The following is a 19445-nucleotide window of genomic DNA, read 5'->3' as shown; positions in this document are numbered from 1 at the left end:
TCATAAAGGCTTGATCAAGTATTTTCATCAAAGAATCCCTATGAGCAGGAGAACTCGTCAGCAGCTCCATTATAGAGATCTTATACGGGGTACGGTGTAGCTGATCCACGATCTTATAATCACTCATCTTGATAAGCTTCAAACTCTCATCCATCTCCTTTCCTGAAGATGACCCAGCATTCACTTTTGTCGCATTATTATTGTTCACAGGCACTTGAGTAGGATTCCTCTGGACATCCACAACTATTTGGGGCTGAGTAAAAACTCGTCCACTTCTAGTCACTCTACTAACAACTGCTATATTCTCAATAGAAGACAGAGGCTTAATCTCAACTTCTTTTCCAGCTTCCAACATGGTGGCATTGTATCTGCAGGGTACAGCTTTGTCAGAACTATAAGGTACAGACCCAGGCAAACATATCACAAGAGGTTCTACAACAGCTTTGCCATAATAACTAATCTCTACACATTCTGGGATTTCAAAGCATGGTTCAATCACATTGACATCATCTTCATCTCTATCTCTCAGAATCTCAATGAGCCTTTGATCTATCATCTCTTGTAAATCTCTTCTCACAATATAACATCCTCGAGGATTAACTGAACAGATCCTACAAGCAGCATGATTATGCTCATAATGACTGTATTCACACAGAGTGGCATGCATCTCTACCAATGATCCTTTGATGTGTTCCACACGATAAATCTTATACTTCCCAGGGCATCCATACACCATATTCACAACAGACGCCTCATGAGTTGGCAACGGATTATTCTGCACATTTGGGCCAATATCACGGAAAGAAAGCATACCCGATTGGACCAATCTCTGAACTTCATTCTTCAGGGACCAACAGTTTTCCAAATCATGCCCAGGAGCATTCTGATGAAAAGCACAAGTGGCATCAGCTTTGTACCACCAAGGGAGTTTCTCTGGAACAGGAGGTGGTGACCTTGGTTGAACCAACTTTTTATGAATTAGTGTAGGATACAGTTCAGTATATGTCATGGGGATAGGATCAATATTAACCCGAGGATACGGATTCCACCTTGCTGGTTGTTGATTATCAGGAGCTACAGGTACTGAATTCGCAACAGGAGTTACTGACGCCACTTGTTGAGATTGATTTCTGAATCGACTATTCCTCCCATGAGAAACAGCATTAGCATCTAATTCCTTATTCTTCTGGAATGAAGAACCATACTTCTTCGCACCACCAGACGAATTGTCATTCCGAACCAGACGACCTTCTCGCACAGCTTCTTCCAACCTGACACCCATACCCACCATTTTGGTGAAGTCTATAGGAGCACTCGCAATCATTTTCTCATAGTAAAACGGACCAAGAGTCTTAAGGAAAATCTTAGTCATCTCTTTTTCTTCCATCGGAGGAATCACTTGGGCGGCAACCTCACGCCATCTCTGAGCATATTCCTTGAAGGATTCTTTCTCTTTCTGCATCATAGCTCGCAATTGATCCTTATCAGGAGCCATGTCCACATTATACTTGTATTGCTTCACAAACGCTTCAGCTAAGTCATTAAAAGTGCGAATATGGGTGCTATCAAGGCCCATATACCACTTTGAAGCAGCTCCAGTCAAACTGTCTTAGAAATAATGGATCAACAAACGTTGATCATCATTGTGAGTGGACATCTTCCTTACGTACATCACCAGATGTGCCTGAGGACAGGAATTTCCTTTATATTTCTCAAATTCAGGTAACTTGAACTTAGCAGGTACTTTCACGTTGGGAACAAGGCAAAGATCATGCACATTCTTTCCAAACAGTTTTTTCCCACGCAAGGCTTTCATTTCTTTCTGCAATTCTTCAAACTGATCTTGGAAACCATCCATTCTATCTTGAATTTCACTTGGAGCAGCATCATAAATGGGCTCTGGGACAAAAGGACCTGTATGAACAATAGGAGATGTGTTGACCATAACAGGAGTCAACGGATGAGTCATCTCAGGAACAGACAAATAACCTTCAGGCATACCCAAGGGATAACTATTAGGCATACGTTGCTGAGTAGCACCAACAGGAACAGCAGGAATTGTTATAGCAGCAATTTCAGAAATCACAGTGGTCTGACCCTGAGCTTGGGCATTGGGAGAAGGAACTTGATTCTGATTCCGATTCTGATTCTGAGCAGCCATCAATGTCTCAACCAGAGCAGTGAGACGATCCGCACCAGATCTCAAAGTAACAACCTCTTCACGTAGCTCACGATTCTCTTGTTCAAGACCTTCCATCTTCTTCTTGCAGTTAGCTCGAGTGTTATACCGGTGAGATAGCTTGATTCTGTATGAAGAACACTGAATAAGACCTCGGGAATACTCTTGGAAGCAAGACCAAAATGCAGAATGATGCATGAAATGCAATGCAAATGATTTTTTTTATTTTTTTTGGTTTTCAAGGAACTTTAAGACATTGATTGTAAACATTAGCAAAAAACATAAAACATAATAATATTCTTCATTAATAATAGAAAAGCTTACAAAAGGATTCAAAGATCCCAAAATTACAAAACAAAGGAAAAGCAAAAAACTAGAAGGGAACACTTCTGATGAAGATCTAACTCCTCTCTGCAGCTTCCTATGGAGCTTCTCTAACTCCTCTTCATAGAAGGCCTTCAAATGAGCATTCTCGACCATCAGCTTATTAGCCACTTCCTTCCATGCAACTGAATCTTCTTGACTACTAGAGGAAAATAAATCCTCTTGTTGTCTCTTTCGCTTTTCACCATGTTGTTGAAGTAGCTCTTCCTGATGACGGATCTGATCATCCTTCTCCATCAACCAACCATCTTGGATATCAAGCATTTCATCCTTTTCTTTCAAGTGTATCTTCAACTCTTTATTCTCCCCTTCCGAAGCATGAAACTTCTTCTCCCAAGCATCTCTTTCCATTCTCATCCTAGCCACGAGCCCTAGGTGCTCCTTGTAGCGGGGAAAATCTGATATCGAAGCCATGGGATTGACTTGAATCAATATTCCGTTTTGAAATCGCCACCGCGCTTTATTTTTTCAAAGGAAAAGGGAAAAGAACGTAAAACCCAAAGTTTTGTTTTTTAAAACAAGAAAGAGATCTCAGGTACGGGTGTTGATTATATGAGGGGAAGGTTTTAAGCACCCCTCATATCTGTGGTATTCCACAGGAACCTTTTTGAAAATCTGTGTGTGTGTGTGTGTGCTAAAAAAGGGTTTGTTTTATTTTTAAAATAAGCTCGGCAAAGCGTTAAGCTTTGGGCCTACATACCTCCTCGGTGCAATGGAGAAGTCAGAGCTAATGTAGTTCCGCTTTTGGGAAAAACGTTTTTAAAACGAATAAACACTTTGTTGTCGTTAGAGAGAAATACTCAGCCATTGATCTTGAGCATGAGAACAAACAAGTTCTTTGCATCGCAAATGAAAGAAGGGCTCCAACTCGGATAAAATCAACGAGTATGCCACTAGCTCTCTCACGCGGAAAAGATCTCGTTATTATCAATCAATTTCAAAATCGTGGGGTATAACCACTCGTTTCGACAATTAACGGTGTCTAAACTTTTGAAGAAAAGCCACTAAGGGCGAAAGATATTTTAAGAGAAAAGGTTTTGAAAATGATTGCAAACATAAGAAGGTTTTTGGAAAAAGAGAGAAGATTTTGAAAATTTAAGAATGGGAGGAGATGAAGAGGCTAACCTAATGCATAAAATAAAAGCTAAGGAAAGAAACGGTCTAACCGAATAAGAAGCCAACACTTGACATTAAGAGCCAAGGTAGTTTTCCCATCCTTTGGATTTATCAATACCAACACATTAACACTTGGGGATCCAGATGAACTTATTGTCTTAGCACCATTTTTCACTAAGCACATTAAGATTCTGACGAAAATCGGGCAGAGTAACGGCTGTTTTCGGGTAAAATCCTTATATCAGTGCCTTGGAATTAACCATCAAGGGCTTTCAAGGAAATACCTGCACACATAAACATACAACAGAACAATGCCAGACAGACAGAACAATCACAGGATAGTAATAGAATGAGTCCAGAGGTACTAGGTCCATAAGTCCGAATCTCCAAAGCGCTAGGGATAGTAACTGATAGTCCAAAGAGAGCCTTATGTTTTTTTTAGATTTTGGTTGTTTATTAGTGTTTTAGCATAATAGTAAAGTATGGTCCAAGTGGACAAAGAGAAAATGGCGGAAACATAAACATATGTCCAAATGGACAAAAGGAAAATAGCGGAATTATAAACGTCCAAATGGACAAAGAGAAAACGGCGGAATGTAAATATGATGAAATGATAAAATAAAGCGATAAGGTGAGAAATATAAAGAGCGAAAAAAAAGAGCGGTAATATAAAGAGCGGTAATATAAAGGTGCGGAAGTTAAAGTTAGTTGTTAAATGTTAAAGATAACCATCTTGAAACTTGTCAAGTATGTTATCAAAGTTAGTAGGAAGATCTATGGTGAGTGAATGATGTACTCGGATTTAAAGTCAATGGGGCTTATCAGAAGCTTGATAAAATCATAGCGACTACACGATAAAAACCTCCACAAGTCTTAAATCAACCGCATACAATTCTCTTCCATGTTTGATCTTTTTGATTCGGGACACGAAATATTGCGCTATGTTAAGCAGATCGCCAAGTGATTTATGTAGAAATCACCCTACAACGAGGCCGGTCAAAACTTTATGTGCTAATGTATGCGAGAAGAACGATATGTAGATCGCCTTCCGAAAGCAATACCGCACGAAAAGAAAATAGGTAACGATCTAGTCTTCACTAAGAATCCATAAGAATTCTCAAAGTATTAAGACTTTCATCGATCAAAAGAAAAAAAAGGAGAAGGAGAAGATAAAATGCATAAAGATAATCAACTCACACTATCATTAATATCATTCATCTAATATTATGGATTTGGTTCTTTCAAACCTATCAACATCCTAGATCCAATGATATTAATGAAATGGAGGAAGAAGAATAAAATTCACAAAAGATAATCAACTCACACTATCATTAATATCATTCATCTAATATTATGGATTAGGTCATTTCAAACCTATCAACATCCTAGATCCAATGATATTAATGAAGTGGAGGAAGTAGGAAACCAAAACAAGCATAAAAAAGGCAAAAAACCACATTCTGCCAGCAGGAAATCGATTTCATGCAGAGGGAAATCGATTTCCATAGTGCAGTTTTCAAAAAAAACAAGTCACGCTCAGCAGGAAATCGATTTCAGCCTTAAGGAAATCGATTTCCTCAGTGTAAAAATCAGCAAAAACAGCATTTAGAGGCATAAAACTTGACTTGAACAAATGTACAAACACCTTATGATCACACATCAATTAGAGCACGAATTTTCCATCAAATCACCAACAAATAGCACCAATATAGCATCAAAGATGCATTGAACACAAACAACAAAGAATCACATTGTGATATACAAAAAGGATGAAGAAAATTACCAAATCTTGAACAAAACTTAGATCTACTTCAAGAATCACCAACACAAATCTTGATCTCTCAACAATTGAAGAAAAAAGAGTGAAATAGATGGTGGTTTAGCTCAAAGTTTGTGAGGTTCAAGGTGTGACTCACAAACTTTATGAAAGAACAAAGAGCTTTGGTGAATTTGGTAGGGATGAGGAGAGAAATTGCAAGGGGTTTTTTGGCTCTCAAAAGCTTGAGAAATGAGAGAGTAGTGGGATCTATTTATAGGATGAGAGCAAGAGTAGTGGTAGTTTGGTCTTTTTGCATTTGGTAATTAGCTTGTGTTTAATTGGTGATTAAAGTGGCATTTAAATGGTAAAAAGTGGTAAAATGGGGTTTAAGTGGGTTTAATGAAGAGAATTATTTTGATGAGGTGGAAAATTGGTAAAATAACAAAAATGATCAAAGGAAATTGGTGCCACAATGATGTCAAGCTTCCCTCTTTATTTTTTGAATTTCGCCTTAAGGAAATCGATTTCCCCAGGAGTGAAATCGATTTCACTCTGTTCCAGAAGAGAATTTGGCGCAAAATACACTAGGGAAATCGATTTACCCAGGAGGGAAATCGATTTCATGCTGTCCAGAATGTGATTTTGTTGATGATTGCTGCAGGGAAATCGATTTACCCAGTAGGGAAATCGATTTCATCAGTCAAAAATGTGAAAAATGCCTTGTTTATTGCATGTCTTGGCTTGGTACCTACAAAACAAAAGCCTACAAAGAAACAAAGCAATATTTTTGGTATTTGGGTTAGAATAATATGCATACAAGATAAACAATCATTGGTGCTTGATGGTCCCTCTTATTGATGAGGTGAGTGCAACACCATAAACAAAACTTCCAAGTGAAGCTCTTGATTAGTGATTGGGATATGAATGATACAGGATCTTAGGGTCAAAAATTGGGGTATGACAGATGCCCCTATTTAAGTTTCTTCGGTTTTGGAGAGACGATGATTGGAAATCTTCGTTTTGACAAGATCGAAGAGACTGAAATATATAAAACACAATTTTTGATCCTAAGATGCAATGCAATGTTAATGAATGCCTATGATGATGATGAAGCATGACAACACTGGGGAGTAACAGGTTATCCACTGGGGAAGACAAATGTCTTGCTATAACTCCGCTGGGGAAACAAACGTCTTGTGAGTAGAAACTCCACTAGGGAAGGTAAGATTTTGTTGGAGAGATGAAACTTTGGTAGGGAAAGAAATTTCTCTGGGGAAAACACTTCGCGTCAGAGAGGTTATAGAATCCTCTTTCACTGGGGATGAGAAAAGGGGAACATTCTCTTTCACTGGGGATGAGAAAGTATGCATCCTGAATCAGAATGCCAATCTTCCATCAACAGAAAACACACCGTCGTACCACTGATGATATGAAGAGATGTACCGCTGTACCGCTGACGATAACATATACCAACGTTCCACTGAAGGTAAGCTACCAACTCAATAGTTGAAGGTAGAAGAAAATTGAATTACCGCCTCGATAGTTGACGATAAACTACCAACTCAATATTTGAAGGTAGAGAAAGATTGAATTACCGCCTCAATAGTTGACGATAAACTACCAACTCAATAGTTGAAGGTAGAAGGAAATTGAATTACCGCCTCAATGGTTGACGATAAACTACCAACTCAATAGTTGATGGTAGAAGAAAATTGAATTACCGCCTCAATGGTTGACGATAGGCTACCAACTCAATAGTCGAAGGTAGAAGCAAATTGAATTACCGCCTCAATAGTTGACGATAAACTACCAACTCAATGGTTGAAGGTAGAAGAGAATTGAATTACCGCCTCAATAGTTGACGATAAACTACCAACTCAATAGTTGAAGGTAGAAGGAAATTGAATTACCGCCTCAATGGTTGACGATAAACTACCAACTCAATAGTTGATGGTAGAAGTAAATTGAATTACCGCCTCAATGGTTGACGATAGGCTACCAACTCAATAGTCGAAGGTAGAAGCAAATTGAATTACCGCCTCAATAGTTGACGATAAACTACCAACTCAATGGTTGAAGGTAGAAGAGAATTGAATCACCGCCTCAATAGTTGACGATAAACTACCAACTCAATAGTTGAAGGTAGAAGGAAACTGAATTACCGCCTCAATAGTTGACGATAAACTACCAACTCAATAGTTGAAGGTAGAAGGAAACTGAATTACCGCCTCAATAGTTGACGATAAACTACCAACTCAATAGTTGAAGGTAGAAGGAAACTGAATTACCGCCTCAATAGTTGACGATAAACTACCAACTCAATAGTTGAAGGTAGAAGGAAATCGAATTACCGCCTCAATAGTTGACGATAAACTACCAACTCAATAGTTGAAGGTAGAGAAAGATTGAATTACCGCCTCAATAGTTGACGATAAACTACCAACTCATTGGTTGAAGGTAGAAGAAAATTGAATCATCGCCTCAATGGTTGACGATAAGCTACCAACTCAATAGTTGAAGGTAGAAGAGAATTGAATTACCGCCTCAATGATTGACGATAGGCTACCAACTAAATAGTTGAAGGTAGAAGAAAATTGAATCATCGCCTCAATAGTTGACGATAAACTGCTGAGAATAATGAGCTTCCGCTAAGAATAGGGATCAACTTCTTCTTTAATCAAGGACATGGCTTGAGAAAAGGAACTGGATGCAAACTGTCACTTCTGACAAAGGGACTTACCATTTGCTGAGCTTCTTCCATTTGGATGCAAACTGTCACTTCTGACAAAGGGACTTACCATTTGCTAAGCTTCTTCCACTTGGATGCAAACTGTCACTTATACTGAAGAGACTTACCATTTGCTAAGCTTCTTCCATTTGGAATCAAGAAGTTCATAAAGCTTGAGAGATTATCACTTGCTTTGAAGATAAGATTGATATGTGGAGACGTACAAACTTGCTCAAATAAAGAGGCTACAATTTGTTGTCAACCAAAACATGATGGGGATAACATAAGTTGCTTAAAGTCAAAACCTGCCCCTTGCTTTCATGCACAAATTCCCTGGGAGTGCAATAACATCACCGCTGGAAAATAAATCTTTCAATATCTGATAGGAGCATCAATCACAAACGAATTCTCCATTATTGGGGAAAGCAGAATCCTCAAGAGGTGCAAAATAAATGCCTTCTCAATCTAGGTTTCCCAGCCTAGAGAGGTTCAAAATAGTATTGTAAGAGACCAAAGTTCAACTCCAAGAACAAACTGGATAGGAACGGTCAAACAAAGCTTTGCCCTTTGAGGAACAATTCCATCCTGACAAATGAGCTGAGGAGGAACACCAATTCAAAATTCTTCCACGAGGAACAAACTCAGTGGGGATTATCAATCTCTGCAAGGAATTTACAGATCATCTTCTTCTTATCAAAAAAGATTGAACAACACATCAAGCTCTATTATGGGAAATCAGAGAAATTTTTTTTTGGAGAAAATCACCATTCCGAACTTGCAGAGGAAATAAGAAGTTAACATCAAAGCAAACAAATTAACATGCGGGGGATTTTAGTTCAAAACTCAACACAAGGTGAGAAAGAAAACCCAACAGTCAACCGTTGTCTCAAAACTTCTTGGTAGAGAGTGACATACTCTAGATTGATCATGGCAACAACCTTTGTACTTCAAGCTAATGAGGTGATCAAGGTAACTTCGGATTCACAACTTGCCCCAGATTACATGGTCTATGAAAGGAAACTACCTCAAAAAGGTTCATAGAGATCCTTGGCGTCATGCAGACTTGGAATAATCTGCCCCAGATCAACAGATTCTTGTTTTTGAGATTTGTCGAATCTCGACGTAACTGCCCCTGACTGACTGAACTTGGCACATTCCTTTACTCGACAAAGTCTTCGAGCTTTGCCCTATGATGGTAATCAAACTTGCAAAAGCATCATACTGGGAAAACAACATGCCCCTGGCAATGTTTTTGTTTTCTACTGATGATCAGATGTAAACTTCCTGGATGTCAAACAAATGTTTACAAGCAGAAAAATGTTTATCTACTATCTACCCATTATTATAAGATTGAGCATAGTACCGAAAATGCCCTTTCCTTCAAAATAAATTACACTAACAATTGGTCATTTTCGTAATTAACAAAATAAACCCTTCTTTCTACTACTTTTCATAACAAATTCACCAAGTGTTGCAATATTATTGGTCCGATTTTATTTTTCCCTCTTCCCCTCATTTCAAAATCATACCCATCTCTCTTCTTCCTCCTCATTAATTTCGTTCTCTCTCTCTTCTTCTCCACTCTCTTTTCTCTTTAAACCCTAAAACCGCCGCCGCCTCCGAGTCACCTCTCACCTCACCCCACGCAACGCTCACCACAGCAATTGGTTTTGGAACATGAAAAGCTTCTCCTGGTGTTGTTGTTGATGTTGTTGTTTCTGTAGTCCAGGTAGTTTTGATAACTCGGCTGCTAACTCTCTTGCTCGCCATAAATTTCATGTTGAATCTGAAGCTGCTATCAACAAACAAATCATGGAAACCCAAAATCCCCATCCCATGCTTGTAATCGATGGAATGGTGTTGTTTGATGCGCGGTTTTTCGGGGAGATGATGAGAAATACATGTACATTCACACAGTGAAGATATCATCTTTGATTTACTGACTTTCTGTTGATTTACGGTTCTTTTCCTGATTTATGGCTGTTTTTTTTCATCCTAGGTTTATGTTTTGTATCACTATTTGTTTTTTATTCACTTGTCTTATTTTTCTGCTAAACTCAGATTAAGGTTGTTTTTTATCATAAAGTTTATTTGTTTTTTTTATATTTTTATTAGGATGAAGAAAATTTTTATTTTAATTTTAATTATAATCTTAGGTTTGTGACATGATATTAATGAAACATTGTTGTTTTTGCAGTGGCTGTAACTCCTGCTGCCTGCTGCTGCTCCTGGTATGTTTCCTTTGTAACACATTTGGAAGCTTTATGCAATTTTCAAATTTATGGTTTTGAAGTTTTGTTTTGAATTCATTTCTAAATTTAAGATTTGGTTATATTATGTGCTTAATTGATTTCTATAACTTGCAGTTGTTTTGTTGTAAATCGATTTTGCATTTGATGATGCTGATGGTGTAGAAGAATGAACATTTGTTACTGTCATTAAAAGAAGGAAACAACAAAGTGAGGAATCCATAATACATGAGAAGGTTAGTTTAAGGTTAGTTTGAGATTCTCGACATTTTTAAGGTTTGGTTTTTCCTCATTCAGATTTTTAATTTCTAATGTTCGAAGCTCGCTTATCTTATCGTGTTCTGGTTTTTGTTATGCTTATTTTGCTTCAACATATTGTTCTATTGTTCTCTCTGGTTCTGCTTCAACCATCACTCTCTGTCCCTCAAACATCAATCCAAACCCAAGCACATCAAGCTTTTGGTCTCACAAACACGACTTCTATAATACGTTTGTATTTTCATTTATATAAAATTTGGTTGTTAAGGATGGCGGTGATAAACATGGACTAAAGAGGGTCATAGGTATCTGAGATATGGTCATTGCATTTTAGAATTCTAGCTGAAAATGTTGATTTTAATCTATATCATTTGTGGTACAACTGAGATGTGTTTTTTGTTTTGTTATTTGTGTTGTACAAGATTTAATAAAATTAGTCGATGTTGAGTTTTGTTCTGTTGGATGCTTACTAGGGTTTTAGATAATTAGATCTGTTTTTTTATGTATTTTTTGTGCAGCAACAAAATATGGAGTGATCATACTAGGTAAAGCTTTGTCGCCTCTCATACTAGGTAAAGCTTTGTCGCCTCTGTTCACCTCTCGCTTCTCCGTTCAAACTCAGGTACGCAATACATCTTTTTAAACGATGGCTTTCCAATGTCTTCAAGTTCAGTTTTAATTAATATAAGTATTGTTTTGAAAATAAAACACGCTCTTCTCTATGTCGCTAAGATTGCTAATGACAGAAATTCATATTAGAAACAACAAGCACATGAAGATCTTGCCGAGATTGATGAAGGTAAACTAGGCTCTTAGTTAAAAACACCAAGCACAGAAAGATCTTGATTACAGTTTAGACAATGTGGCTAATCATGTTTTTTCATATTATCGTTCTCATCTGTTGTTGTGTTTCTGCTTTTGTTAAAAACTACAAAGTGATTTAATCCCTTTCTTTCCATTTCGCAAAATTGTCATTTGTCATCTTGAGGATTTCTCTTGACAATAATAGTTACATTCATATTTGACCCAATATCTCTAATTGGTTTACTCTTAAACTAATTCTACTGAAACTGTAAATGTAAATTGACAATGCAGAATGACAATTCTATTAAAATTGTCATATTCTGTAAACTAATTCTATTTTGCTAAACAACTTCATTTAACACTTACAGCATAAGCGTTTTTCATATAAATCGAAATATAAAACATCTTAGAAACCTTCAAAGTGAAAGACTAATGATTTAGAGGAAACAACACTGATGCAGATCTGCTTGTGAATTCTGCCTCAAATAAATTGTATTCAAGTGAAGAGTTTCACTCCAAGAATCCAGTATCATCTTTGTAGAATTTCACAAATAACTGCAGCCCGAAATTGATGCTTGCTTCAGCTGATATATGATATGATAATTCAGGATCATTTCCTCACTGACATGCCCATTGTTTAAAGTCTACCAGTGTCGATGTTCACGTTCCAATTTAACAAGCTCTGTGAATTTTTTAGGTGTTAAAATAGTAACAGTATGACTAATGTTATGCTCTCCTGTTTGTTTTAACTATTATGATTTTACATATGTTTGGTTTGTTTTATTTGTACTGCATTTCATTTGAGAACACGGTGGTTCCTTGCAAAGTTATGGGGGAAGTGTTTTATGGAATGGGATAAGTATCGCGACAAGACCAAAGAATACAAGTTTAGATTGGAGGTATGAGGATATTGTAAATTTGAGTTTACCAATTTATAAGAGGCTGGTAGTTGTCATGGAATCTCGGGGTATTAGGCAGGAAATTATTCTTGGTTCTCATGCGTTCTATGCGATAACGTATTTTCCAGGTTAAATCGATGCAAGGTTTTCGATGAATTCAGTACCCTGCTAACCTTGACAGCTTTAGGGTCTCCACTATCTGAAGAAGATAAGAAGATTCTTATAGAATAAATTGATCAACTACTTCCAGTGCAGAAGGATACCTGGCAGAGGTTGCTCCTGCTGTTCTAGAGTATGCCATGCCTTTGGATGATGGTTTATATATACTTTGCTATAAATATTTATTTGAAGGTATGTGCCTAGAACATGTTTGTTTAAACTCATGATTACATGCATTGTTCCACTAACTGTTGAGTCATTTGTTGACCCGAGTCTGAGTGAATATTACATATCTTCTTCCAATTGTAATTTTTTATCACAATTTAGAAATTGAATTCCTCATTATATGTTTTTGTTTTGTCAAATGATGTTAAAGGTGGCTGAGACAGAACATCATATATGTTTTGTTTAAATACTGGACAAATATTTTTTAAATTCGTTTTCTGTTTTTTTTGTTTCAAATGTATCTTTCACTATCAGTTGATCTTTTTATTGTCACTTCACTTATGCATTAACTAACCATGTTTAATTTAATTGATTATTACAGACTTTTACGAACTAGCATCTGGTTTTATGAACTTCTTTTTGGGTGCACTGAAAATTATGGGAGGGTACTATCCAGGAAGGTTATGCATAGCCTTTGTGAAGATGCTAACTATAATTGGTTTTTATAGAGGCGCTTCTGGTTATGCTGTGTTTATGTTTAAGACTAGGAGTGATTTGGATAATAGGTTGTGGTTAGAGGAAAAATTGGAAGTGAAAGATAAAAATAGAGATGAGTTTTCATTGTTGATATATATATATGCTTGCAAAACTAGAAAACTTCACTGTTCATCTTCGTTTTTTTTCAATATCTTTATTGTTGTTTTCGTATTGATTATTCAAACGTGTAATTTTCAGTTTTTTATAAATAGTTTGGGAGTTTCACATTCAAATTCTTTATTTTATATATAATATAAATGTGAAGATTAATTACAATTACTACCAAACACATTCAAATTCTTTATTTTATATAATATATATATATATATATATATATATATATATATATATATATATATATATATATATATATATATATATATATATATATATATATATATATATATATATATATATATATATATATATATGAGTCATATATTAATATGACTAAATCAATATATATTAATTAACAAACCAACTAATTTTAACCATTACCAAACATTAGAGGTGCTTGGGATTGTGTTTGAAGCAAAAATTTATTGAATTCGATCAAGATAAAATTACTCGTGATTCAATCCAATTATATTTAAATAATTAAAAAATTCAATCCAATTTTATCCAATTTTATATAATTTAATTTGGATTGATTTTGAAATCCAAATTACAATTTTTATTATTATTATTATAAAAATATTGCATTATAAAGGTTTTAATATAATATAATAAATATTAATATTAAAAGTAAATAAATTAAGATAAACAAATTTAGTGAAATAGATTAAGATAAACTATAACATAATATTAAAAGATATCAACAAACAGTAAGTAGATAAAAGTAAATATTGATAGTCGATGGTGGTTATATTTATTTGTTTATTACTCGGTACAATATTTATTTTAGATATTTATTTTAGGGAACAATTATTTTTATTTAAAAGATAAAATTTTAATTTTTTATGTTTTTTTTTTTACATTCCATGGGTTTTTTTTTCCTTTTATATAGTTATTTAATTTAATATAATTCATCTATGAAATTTTCACGGGACACTATCACCACAATACATTTTTTTAATCAACAAAATATTATAAATATTTATAATTAGCATAAATTCACTATTTTTACGGGACACTATCACCACAAATACTTTTTTTACTTAAACAATAAAATAGAATAAATATTTATAATCATCAGTGATATTTGTAAATATTTAGTTATTAGTCATATATGTAAATATTTATATTTATTATATTAAATTTATCATGTTGGTGATTTGATAAATATTTCTTTTTAAAGTTATTAATGATTTTATAATAACAATTGTATATCACCAACAACCTATCCTTATCGAATTAATTAAGATGCAAATGACTATTGCATTTCCATGTTTTATGAATTTTAATTTAACATTCCTCATTCGAGTTTTTAAACTTTTTTTATACGTTTGTAATACATTTTTCATCTTAAGATTTAAATTACCCGTGCGGACGCACGGGTCTTCTACTAGTTCTGAGAATGATAATGAAAATGCAACAATTATGTAAGTCTTGAAGTTTTATTGAAAAGATGTCACAGAACCTTGTGAATGAATCACTGGTTAGGTATGAGATTGATTTTTGTATGCATATGATACCAACACAAGTTTTCAGCATAACCGATAGGAGTCAGGAACACTTTCTTGTTTAAGTATGCTTTCGAAATAAACCCTGCTTCAATTAGGACTTTTGAGGGTTGTAACGTGGCCTGGTTCACGGTGTTCAGAAAAAAAAAGATTTTTAGGCCCAAAGTTTATTTAGCCCACCCCAACTTCGTGATGTTCTCCAGTCCTATGTTCAGTCAACTCAACATGAGTATTCATCTCTCAAAAGGATTTTGTGCCATTAAAGACCTAATGAAGCTGTCTTGGCGTAGCAGTCACCCTTTTGTCTTCGTTTTTGTATTCACACAGATTTGCTCATTTTTGAGGACTTTTGCTTTGTAGTCCTTTCTTTTCACTTTTCACTTTTTTTTTTATTTTCCCTAACTTTTGCCTGGACTGATTCTTTTGAATTGGTCGTCCAGCGGGATGCTCTAACTTTTTCCTAAGTCACTTGTTTTCAAGTTTTTGACTTAGCGAGCTTTTTCCTTCTTTCTTTTTTTTTTCTTTCCTTTTTATTCTTTTGATTTGAACAAATCGTGTGACATTGACTTTGTCTTGACTTGTTGAGAGGGTTGTGACTGCCTCATTTCTTGGCGTATGGAGGATAACCATTGTGGTTTCACATTTTCCAGCCTTTTGATGCGTGGGGAATAACCTTTGTGGTTTCCCATGATCCATCCTTTGATGTGGATATGACGTATTCGACCCTTGGATGCACAATCCTTTTTGAAATATGAACACTTGGTCAAATCAACTGAACACTACCCTGCCCCAGGTTAAAAAATTAGGGTTTTTTTTTTTAGAAAAAGAAACTCCTACTTCAAGGCTCAAAGGGGTTAACAAGGGATTATCTTCCTTATATCTCCGGTGTTTGGGAATTTGAAACAATGCCTGTACATCATCAGCAGGGTCTTATTCAAAAGCATACAACTAGAAATTTTGCGTTTTCAGATCATCATCCTCCCTCCAATCTTTGCATAAGCAAGAGTTTGGCAAAAGCAATTGGTATCATAATGCATAAAAACAAATAAGCATGAGTGAAACGAATGGATTACTTCAAGACAAACATTATTATTGTGTTAGCATTAACATTCAAAAATAAACAAGTTTCTACATGCAAACAATGCATTGAAAAACAAGAAATATTACAAATGGAAATCAATAAGAATACTAAAAACTGAGAAAAACTCTCTCCATCTGGGCATATGCTGAACGAAACATCTTTCGAGCTTCAGGCTACCATCAATAGTGATTCAATCATGCTTTGGCAAAGAATTGGCTTGAACATCATAACCAACATCTTGGAAAGTCAAAATACCAGCATGGATTAATCTTTGAACTTCATTTTTTAGAGGCCAACAATTATCTAAGTCATGTCCAGGAGCATTCTGATGAAAAGCACAAGTGACATTAGCATTGTACCACCAAGGAATCTTCTCTGGAATTGGAGGTGGTGACCTTGTCTGAACCAAATTCTTATGAATTAGAGCAGGGAACAATTCTGCGTAAGTCATGGGGATAGGATCAAAATTCCCCTTTTGAGGTTGATTTTGCTCGTTCGGTGGAGAATCTTGTTGACGAGTGCTCTGCTGATAATCTGGGATTGCATGAACTGAATTGGATACAGGAATGACATAGGAAACATTCTGATGTTGATGATGATTGTTTCCTCCCCTGATTATCTTCTTTGAAAAGTCATTACCAAACTTCTTCACACTACCAGCTGAGTTACCTTCTTCAAACAAACATTCCTTTCGGACATCCTTTTCTAGAAGCGCTTTCATATCCACCTCTCTGTGGAAGTCAGCAGGTGTACTGACTACCGTCCCCTTGGGAAAGAACGAGTTCAGAGTTTCAAGAAAGACCTTTGCCATCCTTTCTTCCATCATAGGAGGATTGACTTGGGCATCAACTAGAGCCTCAACCAGAGTAATTAGATGCTTCATACCAGCCTTCAGAGTAACCACCTCTTCACGGAGCTCGAGAATCTCTTGTTTGATGCTTTCCATTTCTTCTTAGCAAGAGTGTTGTACTGATGATACCAGGAGAAAGGAAATAAGGCTCTGGAAAACTTCTTTAGAAAGTAGGACCAAATGCAGAATGATGCATGAAATGCAATGATTTTTTTTTTTTTATTATTATTTGAGTTTCAAGGAACTTAAGATATTAACTTGTAAACACTCAAACATTAGACTAAATCTTTGATTAAGTTATCATCAAAATCAATCATCCATTTTGATGGATTAGAGTTTTCACCCCATCAACACCCAAGATCCATTGAGTTTGATGAAACTTATGATGTTTACAAGGAAAGACCTCTAAGTTCCTTGAAAACCAATTGTGAAAGACATTTTTATGAATGCATGAATGCATGGTTTGTGCATCAATCACAATCAAGAGCATGCAAGGTCACATAAGATCATAGTTCAAAGGTTCGAAGTCACGAGCATGGAGCCATGGGTCTAACCATCCCAAAAGGTATGATCTAGGGAATTTTGTACCTGCCAATCGGGTTCTACAAAGGTTCCCAGAGTTTTCAATCTTCTATCGGATATTACCGGCACGCACAATTGCTCATGGGCGCCAATAATATGCCTAAAAAGACCTCGTCTGAGCGTAGTATCGCATGACAACAAGCTCAAATTGGTACTTGATCTTGTTTCTGCACTACATCCTAATAAGGCTTAGATTGGTTAAAAGGGTTCTAGGTCATTCAGCTTCTACGGACACTCACTATTGAAAGTAATAGCGTTATCACGATGGTTCGTAACAACCTCTACTACCTTCCATGAGGCCTCCACTGATTGGGGTTCCACCATATGATGCTCATGTTAAGGATTGCTCCTGACATGCAACTATTGGTCTTACCACCTCCTATCTCAAGTTACTCACCAAAGTTCGGGTTAGAACTTTATCTCATCACAGAGGAACCATCGAGCACCAAAAAGAAAAAAAAGAAAATAAACAAACAAAGCACGCAACAATATATACAGATAAAAACACACAGATAAACAAAAATAGGCTTAACACACTTAAAACTGACTCCCCAGTGAAGTCGCCATTTTTCTGTAGCGGGGAAAATCTGATATCGAAGCCATGGGATTGACTCGAATCAATATTCCGTTTTGAAATCGCCACCGCGCTTTATTTTTTCAAAGGAAAAGGGAAAAGAACGTAAAACCCAAAGTTTTATTTTTTAAAACAAGAAAGAGATCTCAGGTACGGGTGTTGATTATATGAGGGGAAGGTTTTAAGCACCCCTCATATCTGTGGTATTCCACAGGAACCTTTTTGAAAATCTGTGTGTGTGTGTGTGTGCTAAAAAAGGGTTTGTTTTATTTTTAAAATAAGCTCGGCAAAGCGTTAAGCTTTGGGCCTACATACCTCCTCGGTGCAATGGAGAAGTCAGAGCTAATGTAGTTCCGCTTTTGGGAAAAACGTTTTTAAAACGAATAAACACTTTGTTGTCGTTAGAGAGAAATACTCAGCCATTGATCTTGAGCATGAGAACAAACAAGTTCTTTGCATCGCAAATGAAAGAAGGGCTCCAACTCGGATAAAATCAACGAGTATGCCACTAGCTCTCTCACGCGGAAAAGATCTCGTTATTATCAATCAATTTCAAAATCGTGGGGTATAACCACTCGTTTCGACAATTAACGGTGTCTAAAATTTTGAAGAAAAGCCACTAAGGGCGAAAGATATTTTAAGAGAAAAGGTTTTGAAAATGATTGCAAACATAAGAAGGTTTTTGGAAAAAGAGAGAAGATTTTGAAAATTTAAGAATGGGAGGAGATGAAGAGGCTAACCTAATGCATAAAATAAAAGCTAAGGAAAGAAACGGTCTAACCGAATAAGAAGCCAACACTTGACATTAAGAGCCAAGGTAGTTTTCCCATCCTTTGGATTTATCAATACCAACACATTAACACTTGGGGATCCAGATGAACTTATTGTCTTAGCACCATTTTTCATTAAGCACATTAAGATTCTGACGAAAATCGGGCAGAGTAACGGCTGTTTTCGGGTAAAATCCTTATATCAGTGCCTTGGAATTAACCATCAAGGGCTTTCAAGGAAATACCTGCACACATAAACATACAACAGAACAATGCCAGACAGACAGAACAATCACAGGATAGTAATAGAATGAGTCCAGAGGTACTAGGTCCATAAGTCCGAATCTCCAAAGCGCTAGGGATAGTAACTGATAGTCCAAAGAGAGCCTTATGTGTTTTTTAGATTTTGGTTGTTTATTAGTGTTTTAGCATAATAGTAAAGTATGGTCCAAGTGGAAAAAGAGAAAATGGCGGAAACATAAACATATGTCCAAATGGACAAAAGGAAAATAGCGGAATTATAAACGTCCAAATGGACAAAGAGAAAACGGCGGAATGTAAATATGATGAAATGATAAAATAAAGCGATAAGGCGAGAAATATAAAGAGCGAAAAAAAAGAGCGGTAATATAAAGGTGCGGAAATTAAAGTTAGTTGTTAAATGTTAAAGATAACCATCTTGAAACTTGTCAAGTATGTTATCAAAGTTAGTAGGAAGATCTATGGTGA

The 19445-nt window shown here is 35.9% G+C and overlaps 1 long non-coding RNA gene across 1 annotated transcript; it reads left to right on the top strand.

Annotated features, from left to right (window-relative positions):
• Positions 1-9548: 9548 nt before the first annotated feature.
• Positions 9549-13331, top strand: LOC131635060 (uncharacterized). The gene is made up of 7 exons (XR_009293707.1): positions 9549-10069; positions 10364-10397; positions 10533-10662; positions 11192-11472; positions 11939-12376; positions 12505-12727; positions 13083-13331. It is a non-coding gene; the product is annotated as an uncharacterized LOC131635060 (long non-coding RNA).
• Positions 13332-19445: the final 6114 nt, after the last annotated feature.

Source organism: Vicia villosa, unplaced genomic scaffold (assembly GCF_029867415.1).
Source record: "Vicia villosa cultivar HV-30 ecotype Madison, WI unplaced genomic scaffold, Vvil1.0 ctg.001419F_1_1, whole genome shotgun sequence".
Lineage (NCBI taxonomy): Eukaryota > Viridiplantae > Streptophyta > Magnoliopsida > Fabales > Fabaceae > Vicia > Vicia villosa.
This window is presented reverse-complemented; position numbering and strand designations above follow the sequence as displayed.